We start from the raw sequence: 21,102 nt of genomic DNA, 5'->3' as shown, positions 1-21,102 counted from the left end.
TTTTTTTGATCTGTCTCCTCAGGTGAGGGAAATAAGAGCAAAAATAAACATGTGGAACCTAATCAAATTTAAAAATTTTTGCACATTAAAGGAAACCATCAACAAAACAAAAATGCAACTCACTGAATGGGAGAAGATATTTGCAAATGATTTGTCTGATAAGGGGTTAATATCAAAAATATATAAAGAATTCGTATGATTCAGTATTTTTAAAAAATTTTAAAAATGGGCAGAGGACTTGAATAGTCATTTTTCCAAAGAAGACATACTGATGGCCAGCAGACATGAAAGGATGCTCAACATCATTCATCATCAGGGAAATACAAATCAAAACCACAATGAGATATCACCTCACACCTGTCAGAAGGACTATCATCAAAAAGACAAAAAATAACAAGTCTTGGCAAGAATGTGGAGAAAACAAAGCCCTAGGACAGTGTTGGTGCAGAAAAGAAAGCCCTAGGACACCTGTTGGTGAGAATGTAAATTGGCATAGCTACTTTGGAAAACAGTATGGAGGTTCCTCAAAGAACTGAAAGTAGGACTACCATATGATCCAGCAATTCCACTCCTGGGTATATAGCCAAAGAAAATGAAAACACTAATTCAAAAAGATACGCACCCTAATGTTCATAGCTGTATTATTTACAATAGTCAAGATACAGAAGCAACCTAAATGTCCATCGACAGATGAATGGATAAAGAAGATGTGAAAAATATATATATTTATACACATACACATACATACATACACAATGGGATATTACTGAGCCATAAAAAAGTAAAAATAAAAATTTTGCCAGCAACAACAGGGGTGGACCTGGATGATACTATGCTTACTTTGGTAAGTCAGAGAAAGATAAATACTGTCTGTTTTCACTTATATGTGGAATATAAAAAATAAAAAAGTGAATGAATATAACAAATCAGAAACAGTCTCACAGATAGAACAAATTAATGGCTACCAGTGGGGAGATGGGTGGGGAGAGGGACAAAATAGGTGAAGCAGATTAAGAGGTACAAACTACTAGGTACAAAATAAACAAGATACAATGATGTAATGTACAATAAGAGTATATAGGCATTATTTTATAATACATTTATATGGAATATAATATATAAAAATACCAATCACTATATTTTACACACAAAACTAATATAATATTGTAAGTAAACTACACTTCAATAAAATAAACAATTATCAAAACTTACTAAGTTGCCAGCATTCATGCACAACTAGAAAAATCCTGTTTATATTAATTAAATGAGAAATGCATTACCATTAGTGCATTAATATATTTCAGTACTAAATACTAAAAATATATATATATTTTAAGGAAGATTTATCCTAGCAGTCTTCACAGCAGGCTTTCACTACGTGGCTCACATTTCAAACACAATAGAAAAGCAGGTCTGTGCTAGTGTTTGTGTAGGAAAGAGTTACAGCCACCCTGGATTACTTTTAATACTAAAGCAAAGTGCATGCAGAGATGAACAACAATTTTAAAGACCAAAAAATGGTCCTATTATGTGTTCCTGACAATAAACTCAAAGTCTATAACCAACAGTGGCTAGGATGAGCTGTTTATAAATACTTCAGGTACAGTTATACTGAAAGTTGAGTTCATTTGACATCTTCAAAAAAAGTCCTGTTAACCCCCAAATGGAACTTGTTACAGTTAACATTTCTGTTAAATGCATGCGTTGAATTACTTGTTATCCAAGCATAGCAGCTGCTCCTTATCATTTATCCTTAACGACTTTAAATGGTCATCTTCAACTTCTGCTCTATCTTGACCATTCTCGACGATACTCTTGGTAGTGATTTTTCTGCCATTAACAATTTCAGAAGTTGATAAAGATTTGAAGTTGCCCATCCAACTACCACCAAATGACATGGAAGAGAATGAAGTGATACTCTGTGATTTAGTGAGCCGAAGGAGGTAAATCCTGTATCAAAGAAGCACATCTCCCTGCAAAAGATGGAAATCCACTGAAGGTAGAGAAAAAGACCCTGTGCCTCACCTTCTGCTTCCACTGGGGCTCCTCAATTCCAAAAAAAGTCCTCAAGAGGGTCTTTGAAGAAGTCGAATGAAAACGGATCCCTTCCACCGAAAAATCCCCCGAAGACGTCATCTGGGTTGTGGAATGTAAAGCCAAACTGAAACGGATTGTTAAAATGACTTCCACTTTAACCTTCACCATTTAACCTTTCTTTGGTATATTTGTCATAGATGTTCTGTTTTTTAGCATCTGATAACACCTCGTACACCTCAGCTACTTGTCTGTACTTTCTCTCTGCTTATTCTTTATTCTCAGGGTTTGAACGTTCTCTCTGCTTAGTTTTTATTTTCAGGATTTTTATCTGGTTGCCACTTCAGCGCCAGTTTCTGATATGCTTTTTTAATAGCCTTAAAGGGCTGAGGCATGTCTCTGCACACCTAGAACATCATAGTAGTCCACCATGTTTTGATAGGCTGTTGAAACGATCCCTCATTTCTGGTTTTAGGGTCATCTATGTGGGACCTAGGATGCAGGAGCTGATGCCTGGAAGGCGGAGAAATAGGGCGTGGCCCGGGTCATCCCTTGGCTCATGCACCGCCATGCCAGTGTTTCTCAGGACTTATTCTCAGATGCCTTGGTCTTTGTGCATGATATCCCATCTAGCTGAAAATTGTACACTCCCAGTCTCCCAAACATCTTAGCCTGACATGGTAACCAGACTATATGCAAGCCTCCAATAAACCACACCTTCCGAGTATTTACACAATTGTGTGTCCCCACCCACACCGGCCCATGTGTGTAACCAATAGATTATGTTGGACGTGATACCGCCTGACTTCTGAGGCTAAGCTGTAAGAAGCCTTGCAGCCTCCATCTTGGTCACTTAGGGCACCCATTCCTGGAGCTCAGGGTCACTTTGTAAGAATCCACCTACTCTGCTGGGTGAATCTTGTGGAGAGGGAGAGAGGGTTCTAGCTGAGACCCATCTTTAAGGCCATCTCCTCCAAGGCACCAGGCATGTGAATGAAACTGTATTGTATTCTACCAATCAGCCCAGCTGCTAAGTGGGTACCCAGATTATGAATAAATACCTATTGTTTTAAGTTTTAGAGATAGTTTGTGACACTGCGATAGATAACTGGAACACCTGGCTAAATTTTACTCTTCCTTCAAGGGTTAGTTTAGGCATTACCTCTAAGAAATGTCCAATTTCCCTTTTTAATCCCTCTTCCCAATTTGAGTTAGGCGTAGGTCTTCTTGCTCCCACGCCATATGCACACTTACTGTGCTTCAGTCTATGTTTCTGGGTTGTGCTAACTGCCACATTAGACTGTGGGCTCCTTGAGGGTGTGTCTTATTTCTCTTTGTGAAAAGAGCTTATCCTAGTACTAGGCACATGGTGGCTATTCAAAGTAAGTTGACTAAATCACAGACTCTCAGGGTTGATGGGACTTTAGAAGCTATTCAAAACAACCCAAATTGATCTACCACGTGTTTGTCCATCAAACCTGTGTGGGACACCCCTCCCATGATGAGGATTGACTACTTCCTGAAGCAGGCTATCCCATCTTTAAATAGCTCAGCACGGGCTTGTCAGCTTCACTCTTGCTCTGATCACTTTTTCGTTCCAGCTCCTCTCAGAGTTCATGCACTTATTAGTATGTTCCTTTGTGCTCACTTATGCACTGTCAACATTTTTTCAGCCTTTTTAATGCTTGTGTGATGTGTATCTAACTGTATTACAAGCTTGAAAATAAAGTGGCTATCTTAGATCTATTTAATTGTCCCTTGCTGGAATGTGCGGCATCCAGAGGTAACTCACTTTCTGCTCTTAATGTACTGGTTAAGGACATGGGCTCTCGAGTCAGAAGTCTTAAGTTCAGATCCTTACACTACCATATATTAGTAATTATGTGAAAAACAGATAAGTCACTTGATCTAAATAAATCTGTTTTCCCATCTGAAAAGAAAGATAAAAGCTCTTTGTACATTTGTTGTAAAAATTAAATGATAGTGCACATAAATAGTGCTTAGCCAGAACCTAAAAATGTCAGAATCTCAAGTATTAGTGACTCTTACAACTCTCATAGAAACACAGTGCCAGCTGACCAGATTAGGCATTCTTTTTCTCATATTGAGCATTGGATAACTGCCTGGTTTTCTTTCATCTTACTTGTTTGTCTCACCTTTGCCTGGCTGCTTTCCCTATAAAAACTTTACTAGAGTGTCATTCAATTTTTTAAAGCTTATCTGTTCTTAGGTAGAAGATTCAAATTTGCAAATAACCCCATCTATACACAAGATGATAGATGCTTTGGTCAAAATCTTAGCTAAGCTTTGATTCCAGATGTTTTTGTGACTATGTTTCCCTTGCAAAAGAATGTAGCATTGTGTAGACAAGTCCATGATCGGATTTTATTGGTAACAATATCCCAATCCAAGCCATAAAGAATTGAGATATTATTCTCTTGATTTCAACCTAGCTATGTGACTTTTCCAGATCTCAGCTTCCTCTTACATGAAGCATATAAAATAATTACTTCTTGTTTACCTTTCAGGGTTTCTGTGAATATCAAAGAGAGGAGGTCCTTGAGGGCAGGGGGCAGGTGTTGGGGTGGGGGACTGGTTCCTCTTTACTCCTGATGTTTCCTTCTACGTGGAAAGACATTCTTTAATATAATACACCTGGCCTCTATCTATTTCTTTATTCATTCTTAACTGGGGATGAGAGAGGAATACATTATTTGGTCAGTGACTTCGGATGCAGAGATTAAGCACGTGTAGTGCAGCCCTTTCCTGTCTCCTACTTCCTTGGGAGCATCTGCCTGCAGGGAGCATGTACCCTGTGCTGTTCTTTGGGGACTGGCTCCATTTTTTAGGTCTAATCCTGGTACATGTTTAAGTTTATAATTAATTCTGGTTATGAAACCCACCTGGCCTTAGAAATAACATATTCTTGAATATCAGTTTTATGAGATATAAAGTTTATATTGGTACCTATCTACCTTACTGCTATGTCCTACATCTCAACTGGCTGAGAACTTGAGCAGGAAAGAGATTATATAGGGCCGCTTCAGACTCCAAAAGCAAGGGACTGGGTTTTAGTCATTTTTATAGTTCTAGCACCTAGCACAATGTCTGGCACATAGTAGGTACTTAAATTAATGCATTATGGTTGAAACTCTTTTAAATAATCTAGTGCTATATAAATAAGTGGTAGTATTTATTACTTAATTTATTAAGAAAAACAGCTGTCCTAGTAGATTTATAAATTTCAGATTTCCAAAAGAAGCTATTACCACAACATAGTTGATGCCCGAGGAAATTTATATATCATTGTCTGTTAGTTTCAGCTGTTATAACAAAATACTATATACTGGGCAGCTTTTAAACAACAAACATTTCTTTTTCATATTCCTTTTCATTAAAGGTTATAATAAGATATTGAATATAGTTCCCTGTGCTATATGCATTGTAACTGACTATACTTCAATTAAAAACAAAACAAACAAACAAAAAACTTATTTCTCACAGTTCTGGAGACTGGATGACCCAGATCAGAATGCCAGCATGATCGGGTGGGGGCCCTCTTCTGGGCTTCAGACTTCTCACATAGTAAAAGGAGTGAGCTAGCTTTCTGGGGCCTCTTAGAAGGGAACTAATTCCATCCATGAAGGCTCGGCTTTCATGACTTAATCACCCCCAAACCCTTTCTCCTAATACCATCACCTTGGGCATTAGGTTTTCAACATATGAATTTGGTGGGGGGTGGGGCACAAACCTTGAGAACACAGCAAACATGAACTAAACTCCAAAAAGATTTGTAAAGTGTAATGGATAAGTCAGTCTTCCTGCACATACTACAGATCGGAAAACTTAGGACAAAATAATGCAGTTACTTACACTCTCATAGCAAGTTTATAGTCATGTTTGGAGTAAAATAATGGCTTTAGACTTTTGTTAGCTAGTCTAGGTTCTTGTTTTGAAACTCAATGGAATACACCGAGACATCTGTAAGCTTTCAAATCGCTACGTGGGTGCCAGACTTATTTGCCAGCCCATTTGGAGGATCAGAAATTGTTGGATAACATGTTCTGGAATCTTTGGATTACAAAGTCATTGAGACAGTTCTGATGGAAGAAGAGACCATCACAGTAAAAAAAAAAAAAAAAAAGGTGTGAAGTTTTTGATTGTTATCAGAGGAGTAATTACCAGCAAATTGGTACATTTATAGAGACAGCAACAGATGTGTGACAGCTGGGCTAACTGAATGTCTGGTAGGCCTTTTTCTTGATAATTCCATGTACATGTTATGGAAAAGAAAGCAGGTGTGACCAGTCAATTGTCAAATGAAGAGAATAAATATCACCTGGAGAGTGTACTAATCTACTACACTTAATGGTTTGTTTTAGCTAGCAAGATAATCTAGCAATCAATTTTTGATGGTGAGGTGATAAAATTTTATACCTAGAGAGCACATACTCTTATATGGCAAAATGTTTGCTATAGCATTTCCTATTTTTAACTTTTACATGAAGGCTTTGCAAAATATACATTGATGTGAATTTCTGCAGCCACACCCCCATCCCAGCACTACTATGTATAAAAGTAAATGGCACTGAAGTCAGCGAGTTTGACACTTCCACAGACTTGGGCTGCTAGAATATTCACTAAATCTTGACACTTTTAAAAAACGAGCACAAGACTGACAGGAGACCAGAAATCTAGTCACTGGCTGTGTCTCTCAATAGTTTAGGGACTTGGAACAAATTAATTTTTGATCTCTCTGGGCTTCAATCAGTTCCATGTCTCTAAAATTAGATGTTTGGATTAAATGATCTCTAAGTCCTGGTCTGTGGTTCTAGCTCTTTATAGGAAAAAAAACAAAAGCAATGTCTTAGCAATTCTTTTCTTTAATTGTGAGAGATATTTAAGACAACAAATTACAAACAACATTATCCTGTGGTAGCAAATATATCAAAAGCATTCAGTAAGTATTAGTTGATGGCCTGGATGATTATCTTACATAAACTGTTGAGAATGAAAAGAAGAAAGTGCCTAATACCAGTCCTCAAGGTCCTCTTTGTTTTTCCAAATATGTATCATCTGTTTTTATGTATTACATTGGTTTGCATAATTTCTACTAGCTGCTGAGTGGGAGGAGGCTACAAGGATTTGTCCAAGTTTAGATAATCATCATACTTTTCCATACATTTCCAGTACAGTAGATTAGTAGTTTTTAAAATTTAGTGTTTACCAAAATCATCTGGAGAGCTTGCAAGAAATGCAGATTCTGATCAGGAAGACAGGTACCATACTTAGAGAAAATTACCATAGACGTTAAAGAAATTCTTGAGTTCAACTTCTAACTCTGTCACTTATTAGCTCCACGCTTAACCCTCAGCCCTCTTGGATGCCATTGCCAACTACCTGATCTAACTCCTTCATGTTGTTCATTCCCCATGATAGGCTCAAGACCAACTGAGTAAGGTGGTTGCCTATTTTGTTCTCCTCTTGGGTAAGGAAAGGCCCCTCAGTGAATGTTATTATCCATTTCCCCTAATGCACACTTGAAGTTATCCAATGTGCAGCCATTCTGTCTCCTTTTCTCCTCCATGTCTTCTCTCCTATCCATGCATGCCCCCCATACCTCTGCCTCAAATATAACTATATTGACCAAGGGATTCACTGTTAAGTAATTTTATATGTATCCTCCGTAAAACTCCTGTAGCTTCCCATTCATGTTCATAAACTTAGGTGTATAACCTCTGTGTAAAACCCAGAGCCAATCCTACACCTCTGTTTCAGCTGCCTCACTACCCTATCCCAGAGCATCCAACAGTTCCCTGTACTCTTTCTGTTGAATGTGGTAATTATGAAATCAGAGGAGACTGCTTCAAAATAATTTATATTTGAACTGTGCTTTGAAGAAGGGGACAGGATTTTTGTAGAGATGGAGAGAAACTGCATTTCAGAAAGAAAGAATAGTGTAAGAAAGTAAAGCATTAGTTCTCAAATTTTAATGTGTGCAAGAAATGCCCAGGGATTTTGTTAAAAATTCAGGCTCTTGGGCCACACCAAGAGACATTCTATTTAGATTGGTCTTTTATGGAACCCAGGGAGCTGCATTTTAAACAGCTACTTAAAGTGAGTTTTACATAGTGATTCATGAGCAAGACCTTGAAAAATAGTAACCTGATGAAAATATAGTTTATTCTTATACATATTGAAATGTGCTTTGGGTTCTATACCCTCAAAACACCATTTGACTCAAATTGATCAAATATTTATCAAACATCTGTTATGAGCTGTTACTCTAAAACAGTGGTTCTCAAAGTGTGATCTCTGGAACAGCAGCATCAGCATCACCTCAGAATCTGTCCAAAATGCAAATTATGGGGCTCTACCTCAGACCTACTGAATCAGAAACTCTGGAGCTGGGGTTCAGCGATCTGGTTTAAGTAAATCTTCCAGATGATTCTAAGGCCTGAGGAATTTGAGAACCAAACCACTGCTCTAGATTCGTATGAGCTTTGTGTAATATAGCTGACCTTTACATTTGCTATTAGATCATCTCAGTCCAAACCAGTATTTTAAAAACAGAAATGGAGAGAAATTTAACTCATGATTTAATTTTGCAAAATGAAAATAGAGAGCTAACGTATTGTAAGATGTAAAAGCTGTAATTTCTTTATCCACACTGATTAAAAATAGTAAAGAATTTTGAAATTATTTCCTAGACGATATTCCCTCATTTACTTGTTTAAACCAATGGATATGATGGCACTATTTTATTTTCATATGAATATGTAAATTACATGTTTGTTACTATGCTTTCAACATAGTTGTAATTAATATATAGAAATGCAATTTTATTTTAGCCTAGAGCAGTGTTTTTCACCTTTTGTTGCATATTAGAACCACCTGGGGAGCTTTTAAAAAGGCGATTTCTAGATGGGCCACCTCTCTTTTTTCTGATTGATTTGATCTATATTGTTACACAAGCATTGGATATCTTTTAAGAACTCCCCAGGGGATTATGTGCAACCAAGGTTTGAGAATCACTGGTTTAGAGTTTTCTACATGGCCCTTATTTTGCTTTAGCCACTAACCTCTGTTTAATAGCAAATGTATCCTTAAAAAAATGCAATAATGAAAGTTCAGACAAAAATAGAATTTTGTAAAAGCAATAATGATTATCAGGTCAAGAAATTAGAGTTCAGACCTCTTCCATCAGATGATCAGTGGATTCTTTAATGTTCCTTGGTGACAGAAATCTGGACAGTAAAGTCCTTGAAACGAGAGAATGTGCCTTGTCATTTTTATGTCCTCACTGTCAGGCATACAGAATAGATGCTCAAAAGTAGTAAATAAATGAAAGAAAGGAATGGAGGGAGGGAAATGTGAGTGTGCCAATTAACCGCAAGTATCTGTGTTCTATCTACTGTTTTCACTTATTATTCTAGGATTGTGGGTAAAGAAGCAAATAACAAGTATGGTTCCTATACTCTGAAAAATTATAATTTCAAGATAGGTAGATATGTATATATTTTAAAATGCAAGATAAGGTATATTTTGCATCAAAATGCAAAACTTAAACGATAATTGGATTTAATAAGATGATAAGTTTACAATGAGTTGGAGTAACTGGGAAAGATTTCATAGAGGAAGTGGAACTTGAGCAGCTGGAGTGAAACAGGAAGAATAATCCAATAAGGAAGCACACTATGAGTACAGAGGAATTTTGGGAGGTAAATACTTGAAAAGATAGGTTTGGGCTAGGTTTTGAAGAGTTCTAGATGCAAATTAAAGTGTTTGGATGTTTTAATTTTATCTTATGGATGAAAGAGAGACATTGGTGTGTTTTGTGGTTTGGTGGTTTTTAGCAGGTGAGAGACATGACAAAAATAGCATTTTAGACATATTATTCTGGCGACAGAGTAGCTGTGGACATTGGCATTGATGATGGCTGAGTAAAGTGTGAGGGTGTTGAAGATACAGGCCACTGAGTCATGCATGGAATTATACCAAGATAGTGGAAACATACATGAAAGGACAGATGGAGAATTTCTGAATAACTATAAGAGCCAATTATAATTTATAGTGTATTAAATATATAATGCCAGGTGTATGCCAGGCAATGTACTAGGCATCAAAGATACATCTAGGGATGATATAAAAGATTGGAAGAGTTACTTTTGTTAAAATGGCCATACTACCCAAAGCAATCTACAGATTTAATGCAGATAACTATCAAATTACCTAGGACATTTTTCACAGAAATAGAACAAATAATCCTAAAATTTATGTGGAATCACAAAAGACCCAGAATTACCAAAGCAATATTGAAGGAAAAGAATGAAGCTGGAGGAATAAACTTCCCAGACTCCAGACAATACTGCAGAGCTACAGTAATCAAAATAGCATGGTATTGGCATAAAAACAGACATAATGGATCAATGGAACAGAATAGAGTGCCCAGAAATAAACCCAGAGACCTATGGTCAGTTAATCTTTGACAAAGGAGGCCAGAATATACAACGGAGAAAAGACAGTCTCTTCAGCAAGTGTTGCTGGGAAAACTGGATAGCAGCATGTAAATCAATGAAGTTAGAACACTCTCTTACTCCACACACAAGAATAAACTCAAAATGGCTTAAGACTTAAATATAAAACAAGATGTGATAAATCTCCTAGAAGAAAACATAGGCAAAACATTCTCTGGAATAAATCTTAGCAATGTTCTCCTAGGGCAGTCTACCCAGGCAATAGAAATAAAAGCAAAAAAACAAATGGGACCTCATTAAACTTATAAGCTTTTGTACAGCAAAGGAAACCATTAGCAAAACAAAGGCAACCTATGGAATGGGAGAAAATATTGGCACATGATGCGACTAACAAAAGCTTAATCTCTGGAATATATAAACAGCTTATACAACTTAATAAGAAAAAAACAAACAACCCAATCCAAAAATGGGCAGGGGACCTAAACAAGCAATTCTCCAATGAAGACATACAAATGGCCAATAAGCACATGAAAAAATGCTCAATATCACTAATTATAAGAGAAATGCAATTCAAAACTACAGTGAGGTATCAGCTCACACCAGTCAGAATGGCCATCATTCAAAAGTCCATGAACAATAAATGCTGGAGAGGGTATGGAGAAAAGGGAACCCTCCTACACTGTTGGTGGGAATGCAGTTTGGTGAAGCCATTATGGAAAACAGTATGGAGATTCCTTGAAAGACTAAAAATAGACTTACCATATGATCCAGCAATCCCACTCCTGGGCACACATCTGGAGGAAGCTCTAATGTGAAAAGATACATGCACCCCAATGTTCATAGCAGCACTGTATGCAATAGCCAAGACATGGAAGCAACCTAAATGTCCATCGGCAGATGACTGGATAAAGAAATTGTGGTACATTTATACAATGGAATACTACTCAGCCATAAAAAATAATAAAATAATGCCATTTGCAGCAACATGGATGGACCTAGAGATTGTCATTCTAAGTGAAGTAAGCCAGGAAGAGAAATAAAAATACCATATGATATCACTCATGTGTGGAATCTAAAAAAAAGAAGAAAAAAGAGGACACTAATGAACTCATTTACAAAATAGAAACAGACTTGCAGACATAGTAAACGATCTTATGGTTGGTTACCAGGGAAAGGGGGTGGTAAGGGATAAATTTGGGAGTTTGAAATTTACAAGTGTTAGCCACTATGTATAAAAATACATTTTAAAAAAGTTTCTTCTGTACAGCACAGGGAACTATGTTCAGTATCTTGTAATAACCATTAAGGAAAAAGAGTATGAAAATGAATATATGTATGTATATGCATGACTTGGACATTGTGCTGTACACCAGAAATTACACATTGTAACTGTACTTCAATAAAAAAAAATAAAGAGAAATAATATTAAGAGCATGCAGAGTTGGCCCAAGTTTACTGGTTGCTAGAGAAGCTATTTTTAGGTCAAGCTGTTTTTTCCAGACCTCTTAATGATTGCGCTTTTGCATAATCAATGGGATCACCTTTGCAGTAAATTCTTTCTGCTTGTTAAAATGCCTGAAAACACCAGACTGACTATTTTTCAGGCTGTTTCTTAAACACCTTTAATCAGGTATAATTTTTCAAATCATTCATTAAAAGTGCTATCTTTTACACAAAGGACATTCTTAATCATTAAACACTGGCAGAATGAAGTGTGTTACTGAAACACTAGGAAAGGTCAATTTTTCAGTGTACCAACATTTAAGACCATTTTACTGTCATAGGACTTCTATTTAAAAACAAAGAAAATGGCAAAGAAAAAGAACCCCTTTATTTTTTTTTTATAAATAAAATAGTTTATTTCAAAAGAGATACAGGAAAGTTTAAAGATACAGAAAAATTTTGAAAATACAGAAAAAAAATTAAAGTTAACTAAAAGTACTCATATTTTTACAACAGACACCCAACAAAATGTCTAGTAATTATTTCATCTCAACACTCTTTCTGTATGCATAGTACAATGCTTTGTGTATAATTTTGTATCCTAATTTTTTATTTAGTATTATATTGTAAGCATTTCCACATGTCCCTATATATTTTTCTAAAATACAGCTATAATTGCTATATAATGTTATATGGATGTGTACCATGCTTTAACCCATAAACAAAATTCGCTTTTCTGCATTTCTTATCATATCCCTAGGACATTTACAGTTATTATGCCCAAGTATATGACTATTTATAAGGCTCTTTGTACATTTTATTATCCAGAAAGATTATACCTATCTATACAGCCACCAGTATATATATGAGAGTGTCTGTCTCACTGTATTCTTACCAGAATTGAGTACTACCACATGGAAAAGATAGCAATCATTTTTGTTTCTAGTAAACTGGCACACCAGGTGTCCATACTGACTCTTCCACGAAAAACAAAACAAAGTGAATACAAACACTTTATAAATCTTTTTGAATACACCTACAAGCTGAAAAGAAAATAAGAAATTATTATTCAGGATCCAAAGTGAAGACCCAAGGCGAAGACCCAGAAGGGCTCAGCAGCTCTCCAAAGCCAACTTTTACTTTCAGAGCATTTTCTGAGCCTAACAAACTTTGTTTTTCACAGTCTTGTGGAGCTCATGGAATAGGAGCCAAAGCCCATGATCCACCTAACATGAGGAATCAAACAGGAGAGCCTTCTACAAAGCTTGGGCCCCAAAGAGCCACACCCACAGTTTAAGGGTTAACTAGAAATAAATCTGTTCCTTATCCAGGAAACTACAAGGAAAACTATACTGTCTGCTTTGAACCTTGGTAGGAATGTGAAGTAATCCCCTCTTGAGATTTTTAAATAGCATGCTAGTCCTCTTTCAGGTTTACAGCCCAAATACATGCTACCTAGGTAGCCTGGAAGACCTAAAGCTAAATATTTAGTTTAAAGCAAATCCAGACTGGCGGTTCCTCCAAGTGACTGACAGAACCAAACTCAAATCCTCTTTTGAGGACTCACCTTTACTCAAGTGCAAAATAATTCCCAGAGATAGAGATCAAAGGAAAATGAGAAAAAATAATTAAATTTATGAAGAAGTCACCATGAGTGAGAGCCAGTAGGAACAAAAGACAACAGAATAAGAGCCAAAAAACTTCATGTTTGTAGCTATCAGACTCAGGATATAAAATAAGTTTGTTTTCCATATTTCAGTAAGTTAAAGAGAGAATTAAAAAATATAAGTAAAAAGCAAGTGGATATTAAAACAAACCATACGAATCCATAATAATGGAATGTGTTAAAATTGAAATGGAAAATTTTGTGGATGAGTTTAACAATGGATTGCACACAATTAAATAGAATTTTAATGAACTATAATAAACAACTGAAGAAAATATACAGAATACAGTCCAAAGAGATGAAGAGATGGGAAATATGAAAGAAGGGTTAACGAACTTGTAGGATAGACTGACAAGATCTAACCTACATTTAATCAGAGATCCAAAGGGAGAAGAAATTGAGAGTGGAACAGGGGAAATATTTGAAGACATAAAGTTTGAACTTTTTGTAGAACTATTAGAAGACATGAATACATGGATTCAAGAGGCCTAACTAATCCCAAGCAAGATTAAAAAAGTGAAATCAACACCTAGAGACATTATGTTGAAACTATAGAATACCAAAGACAAAGTGATCTGAAAGCAACTGACAAACTAGAGTTCTCTAAACAACAAAAATGTGATGCAAGTTGGAAGGTTTGAAAAGCAAGAAGGAATACTGAAGAAATAAAATCATAAGTCCATGGGTAAACATAAACATACATGGAATATTTAAAATAATAATTAATAATGATGTCTTGAGGAATAAGAAAACCAAATACTAGATAATGGTAGCAGATAAGTCCAGAGGAGGTTTAGTGAAATTGAATCAGGCTTAGAGTCTTCTCAGGTTTTTATATTGTTCACTTGGAAGGTAAACATACTGATTATCTTTGAATTTCAAATGATGATTATCGTATAGGCAACAGTCTCTGACCACAATGTGATTAAGTTAGAAATCAACAGGTTACTAAAAAAATCCCCATATATCTTGAAATGAAGATACACTTTTCAATAATTACCAAATTAAAGGAGAAATTAAAAAATGGAACTTAGAAAATACCTGGAAATCTTAAAAAAATGCAACATGACAATATTTAGATTCAGCTAAGTCAATAGAGGGAAATTATAATAGCCTTTAATGCTTATATTAAAGGAAAGAAAGGCTGGAAGTTAATGACAAGCATATATCGTAAGAATTTAGAAAAAGAATAGAAAAATAAATGTAAAGAAATGTTAAATAAGGAAAGAACAAAAAGTAGAGGTTAGTGAAATACAAAATAAACATAAAATAAAGGGTACCAACACAGCCAAGAGTTAGCTCTTTAGGAAGAAAAAATAAAATAGATGAATCACTGTTAGAAGTGAGCAAGGGATAAAAAAGTAAAAGGCATGATACAAGATGTACAATATTAGGGAAGCAGAAGGATATATACAATAACTAAAGCTGCTTTTAAAAAGATAAGAGGATATAATGAACACCAATACATTTAATACCTTATATAACATGGAAAGATCTCTAGAAAAAGATAACAAAGTATCTCAAGAAGAAACATACAATATGAATAATACCATAATTATTAGAGAAATTAAATAATTAATGTAAATCTTACTACAAATAAACTTCTGTGCCTGTACAATTTTTAATAGTGAATAATATCAAATATCTAAGGAACATATTATTTCCGTCTTCTACATATTGTTCCAGAGTAGATAAAAAGAAGGGAAAGTTTCTGTTTCATTTTATGAGGCTATCATAACGTTGACACCAAATCCTGACCCCAAAAAAGTACCTGAAAATTATAGGACAAAGTCATTCTGAATATAGATGAAATTTCTAAACAACATATTAATAAACAGGACCCAGCAATGGTTATAAAACATAGTATCTTCAACACATTGGGATTATTCCAGAAACTTCAGGTTGTATTAACATTAGAAAAGGGATTAATGTAATTCACAACATTAAAAGAACATGAGAGAATAATTTTAATGCAAATAGAAAAATTCATAAAATTCTTTATTCAATCATGATAGAAATTCTTAGCAAACTAAGAGTAGAAGGGTATTTCTTTAATCAGATAATGAGCATTAAAAATGAAACTTATAGTATACATAGTTTTTTTTTTTTAAGATTTGGAGTAAGACAACTGCTCTCAAGTCACAGAACTGTCATGTTTTATAAACATGATTGTCTCTGTAGAAAATCCAAATAATTTAGATACATATATTTTTAGGAATCGTAGAGAATACAGTGTTTTTGTTTTCAGAATATAGTACAAAACTCACTTATATACTATAGTAAAAAACAGAAAATGATGAAAAGGGAAGTGTACCTTTTAAAATAGCATCAAAGATAAATGCCAAAGAGTAATTTTAATAAAATTATGTAAACTTCTAGAAAAAAATGCAAAAATGTATTAAAAACTTTAAATGACATCAAACAGTAACTTCAATTTGTATCAGGAAATTAAGAGATCCAGAAATAGTCAAAAAGATTAATATAACAAGTTTGATAAATATATACTTTGTCTCCTTTCTTCTTTCAGCACTTTTAAATGACATTTATATCTTCTAAGGTAATAATTATAAAAGTGCACTGCATTTGTGACATACATAGATGTAATATATAAAACAAACAATAGCACGTAAAATAGAATAAGAGGGAATAGAGCTATATAGAGATAATGTTTTTATGTCCCACAGGAAATAGTATAAATATGAAATGGATTCTGATAATTTATGATGTATATCGTAAGCCCTAGGGCAACAGCTAAAAGAAAAAAATCTAAAAATGTATATTTACAAAAATTTTGAGGGAATGAATATATTACACTGGGAAATTGTCACTTATTAAAAAAAAGCAGTAAAAGAAGAACAGATGGACAAAAGACCCATGAGACATACAGGAAACAAGAAGTAAAATGGCAGATATAAGTTGAACCATGTCAATAATATGTTAAATGTGAATAGATTAAACAATCCAATCAAAAGGCAGGTATTATCAGCATAAATTTAAAAAAACAAGATCCAGCTATATGCAGTTTGTAGAAGGCACACTTTAGATTTAAGATCAAAATAACTGAAATGCCAAACAATGAAAAAGATATGTAACCAAAAAAGTGTTAGAGTGGTTATACTAATAGAATTTAAAACAAAATATGACTAGAGATAAAGGGGGCATTTTATAGTGACAAAGAGTCACTACATTAGGAATAAATAATTTTGAACATATGTCATGTACTAGATTGTGTCCTCCTCCAAATTTGTATGTTAAAGCTCTAACTCCCATTTTGACTGGATTTGGAGATAGGACCTTTAAGGGGGTAATTTCAACTGAGTTATAAGAATCAGGCCCTAATCCAATGTGGCTGGTGTCGTGATTAGAAGAGGAAGAGACATCAAAGAAAAGGCCATGTGAAGACACAGTGAGAAGGTTAGCCAAGGAGAGAGACCTCAGCAGAAATTAACCCTGCTAGTACCTTGATCTTGGACTAGCAGATCCAGAACCATGAGATGATAAATTTCTGTTGTTTAAACTACCCAGTATATGGTATTTTTTAATGATAACCCTAGCTGACTGAGACAAGTTTTGGTACTGTGAAGTGTGCTGCCGCTATAACAAATACATAAAAATGCTGACGTGATTTTGGAACTAGGTAATAAATAGATAGAGGCTGCAAGAGTTTTGAGATACATGCTAGAAAAAGGCTAGATCACCTTGAAGAGACTGTTGGTAGGAATGTGGAAACTAAAGGTGATTCTGGTGAAATCTCAGACAGATGAGAAGCATGTTATTGGAAACTGGAAGAAAGTTAATCCTTGTTATAAAGAGGCAAAGAACTTGGCCAAAATATGTTTTAGTGTTTTGTGGAAAGTAGAAATTGTAAGTGATGACCTTGGATATTTAGCTAAAGAGATTTTTAAGCGAAGTTTTAAGGTATGGCGTGATTCCTCTTACTTCTTAGTGTAAAACATTAGAGAGATGATTTGCAGAAGTAATTGTTAAGTAAAAAGGAACCAGAATATGAAGATCTAGAAACTTAACAGCCTATGCATGTTACAAACAAATAAGGTATATACTGGAGAGAGCTCCAAGAGAATGGCTAGACAACCATTTCATAAAGAGATTAGTACCAATGTGACTTGGAACCAATCAACCATCTCAATAGAAATTATGCCAGCTTGGACTGAAGGGGACAAAGGAGAAAATGAAGGGAGGCTGCCAAACTTCTGGAATACTACAGGACAGGACAAAAGAACTATCTGACTATGAACATGCATTGTCTTTCAAGAAGAATGAACCTGAAGACAGTTCAGAGTGACAGGGCTACTACTCTCACTATGGACCTGGAGGGTTCAGTTCCAGGAGGAGGCGAGATTTACTCTTTCACAGTTTCAGTGGACCAGGCTGCTGCCCCCCCAGGAACTCAGGGGCAAAGCTGCCATCCAGAGCCAAGGTTCTGGATCTACTAACCATTAGGCACAGAAGGTGGAGTTGCCACCAAATTGGTCCTGGAGGGCAAAGCATCAAACCAAAGAGGATTATTCTAGAGCTTTAACAATCTAGTGGAATTTGCCTTGCTAGGTTTTGGACTTCTTGGAACCCATCACCTCTTTCTTCTTTCCTATTTCCTCCTCTTATGATGGGAATATCTATCCTATAACTGCCCCAACCACTGCATTTTGAAAGAAGATAACTTGTTTGGGTCCACAGGGTACCAGCTGAAGCAGAATTTTGCATCAGGGTGAATCATACCTCTAGTCTAACCCATACCTCATTTAGATGATTCTTTACATGAGACTTTGGACTTAGAGTTGCTGCTGCAATGGATTAAGACTTTGGAGCATGTTGGGATGGAGGTGAACATATTTTACATATAACAAGGACATGAATTTTGAGGATTTAGAGGGCAAAGAGAGCCCCTCTCCAATTCATATGTTGAATCCTTAACTCCCAGTGTGATTATACTTGGAGATAGAGCCTTTAAAGTGGTAATTAAGGTTAAATGAAGTTATAAGGTGGGGGCCCTAATCCAATATGACTGATGTCCTTATAAGAAGAGGAAGAGGTACCAGGGATGCCTGTGCATAGATAAAAGGCCATGTTGAGGACACCGTGAGAGGATGACCATCTTCAAGACAAGAAAAGAGGCCTTATGAGAAACCAAACCTGCCAACACTTAGGTCTTAGACTTGCAGCCTCCAGAACTGTAAAAATAATACTTTGTTTAAGTCACCCAGTCTGTGGCATTTTGTCATGGCAGCCCTAGCAAACTAACATGTTGAGGATATGGGGAAATTGGAACCCTCATTCATTGCTGGTGGGAATGTTAAATGTCACAGTTGCCATGGCAAATAGTTTGGAGGAGTTCCTCAAAAAGTCAAACATAGTATTACCATATAACTCAGCTGTTCCAATCCAGGTATATACCTAAAGCAATTGAAAGCAGGGGTCCAAACAAATAATTGTATGTCAGTGTTTATTGCAGCTTTATTTACAATAGCCAAAAGGTAGAAACAACTCAAGTGCCCATCAACAGAAAAATGGAGAAATGTAGAAAATAAATCATGTTGTTTAAGCTACCCGGTCTGTGGTTGTTTGTTATAGCAGCACTAGCAGACAAAGATACATGTTTTTACCTAACAAGAGAGTCCTAAATACATGAAGAAAATACTGAAAGAACTGAAGAGAGAAATAGACAATTCACCAATAATAGTTTTAGACTTCAATACCTCACTTTCAGTAGTAGATGGAATAGCTAAGCAGAAGATCAACAAGGAAATAGAGGACGTGAATAACACCATGAATCAACTAGACCTAAAAGGCATCTGCAGAATACTCTACCTCTCAAACAGCAGAGTACACCTTTTTCAGTGCACATGGAAGACTGCCCAGGATAGACTGTATGATACGCCATAAAATAAGCATCAAAATACATTTAAAAAGATTAAAATCATACAGCATATGTTTGTTACTCACAATAAAATAATACTGGAAATAAGTAAAAGAAAGAAATTTTGGAAATTCAGAAATATGTGGAAATTTAAAAATACAATTGTAAATAACGAATGAGTCACACAATTACCAAAAATTTAGAAAATACTTTGAGAGGAATGAAAAGAAAAAAACACTATATACAAAACTTATGGGTTACAGCTAGAGCTGTGCTTACAAGGATGTTTATAATTTTAAATGCCCATGTTAAAATACAAGAAAGCTCCCAAATCGGTAACTATACCTTCTATCTAAGACATGGGGAAAAATGAAAGCAAACTAAATCAAAGCAAGCAGAATTAAGAAAATAATGAAGATTAGGGAAGAAATAGTAAATAAAAAATAATAGAGATAATCAAGGTAAACAAAGTTGGTTCTTTGAAAAATAAACAAAATTGACAAACTTGTACCTATACTGATCAAATAAAAGTTTTTTTGAGAGAAGAATGAAAATTAGAAATGAAAGAGGAGACACCACTATTGATCTTATAGAAATAAGAAGGATAATAAGGGAATAAGGTGAACAATTTTATGCCAACAAGTAGATAACTAAGATAAAATGTTAACACTCCTAGACAATAAAAACTACTGCTTTTGGTTTCTGGTTCAGTAAGGAACTTAGAAGTCATCACTCTCATCTTCACAAGAAGAAAGCTGAACAGACTGAAAATCAACAACTCTTTTTTCATCCATCATAGAATTGAGATCATAGGTCAAACTGCTGCCCCTCAAAATTGGAGAGAGAGAGACAGGTGAATACAGAGAATTGTAGTTTACTGGAGCAGTAGCCCAGGAGAAGAAATCTCCATTGGAACAATGTTATAAAGTGCTTGCACTATCCATGACATTATGTAGTGTTATCTGAATGTGGATTACATATATAAATTTATTTTGTAAACTCAAAGGTAACCATTAAAAAGTTTTTTAAAAATGTAATTGATATACTAAGAGGAGAAAGATTAAAATCATATAAAATACTCAATTAAAACTACCTAAGGCAGAAGAAAAATGAAGACAAAAGAGAAACAACAAGGGCAACAAATAGAAACAGAAGCAAATATGGTAAGATATTAATCTGACTATATCAATAATCATTTTAAACATCAATGCTCTAAATGCAAAAATTAAAAGATAGAGACTACCCAAGTGGATATAAAAAACAAATGTTTATATGTTTTCTATAAGAAACTATATGTTGTCTATAAGAAACTTCCAATAAATATAAAGACAGATTTTTTAAAAATGTAGGGATGAAGAAAGATAAACCATTTTAATAATAATCAAAAGAAAACTAGAATAGTTAAATTAATATTTATATTATATCCAGACAAAGCAGATTCAGAGTAAGGAAAAGTATCAGAGATACAGAGGGGTGTTACATGATGATAAAGAGATCAATTCTCTAAGAAGAAATAATGATCCTGAGTGTATATACACTGAACAACAGACTGTCACCATATGTGAGGCAAAAATGAATAGAACTTCAAGGAGAAATAAATGAATCCA

At 35.1% G+C, this 21,102-nt stretch overlaps 1 pseudogene; it reads right to left on the bottom strand.

Annotated features, from left to right (window-relative positions):
* Positions 1-1,709: 1,709 nt before the first annotated feature.
* On the bottom strand, positions 1,710-2,466 carry LOC105103136 (dnaJ homolog subfamily B member 6-like; annotated as a pseudogene).
* Positions 2,467-21,102: the final 18,636 nt, after the last annotated feature.

The sequence above is a fragment of the Camelus dromedarius genome, chromosome X (genome assembly GCF_036321535.1).
Source record: "Camelus dromedarius isolate mCamDro1 chromosome X, mCamDro1.pat, whole genome shotgun sequence".
In the NCBI taxonomy this organism is placed as follows: domain Eukaryota; kingdom Metazoa; phylum Chordata; class Mammalia; order Artiodactyla; family Camelidae; genus Camelus; species Camelus dromedarius.
This window is presented reverse-complemented; position numbering and strand designations above follow the sequence as displayed.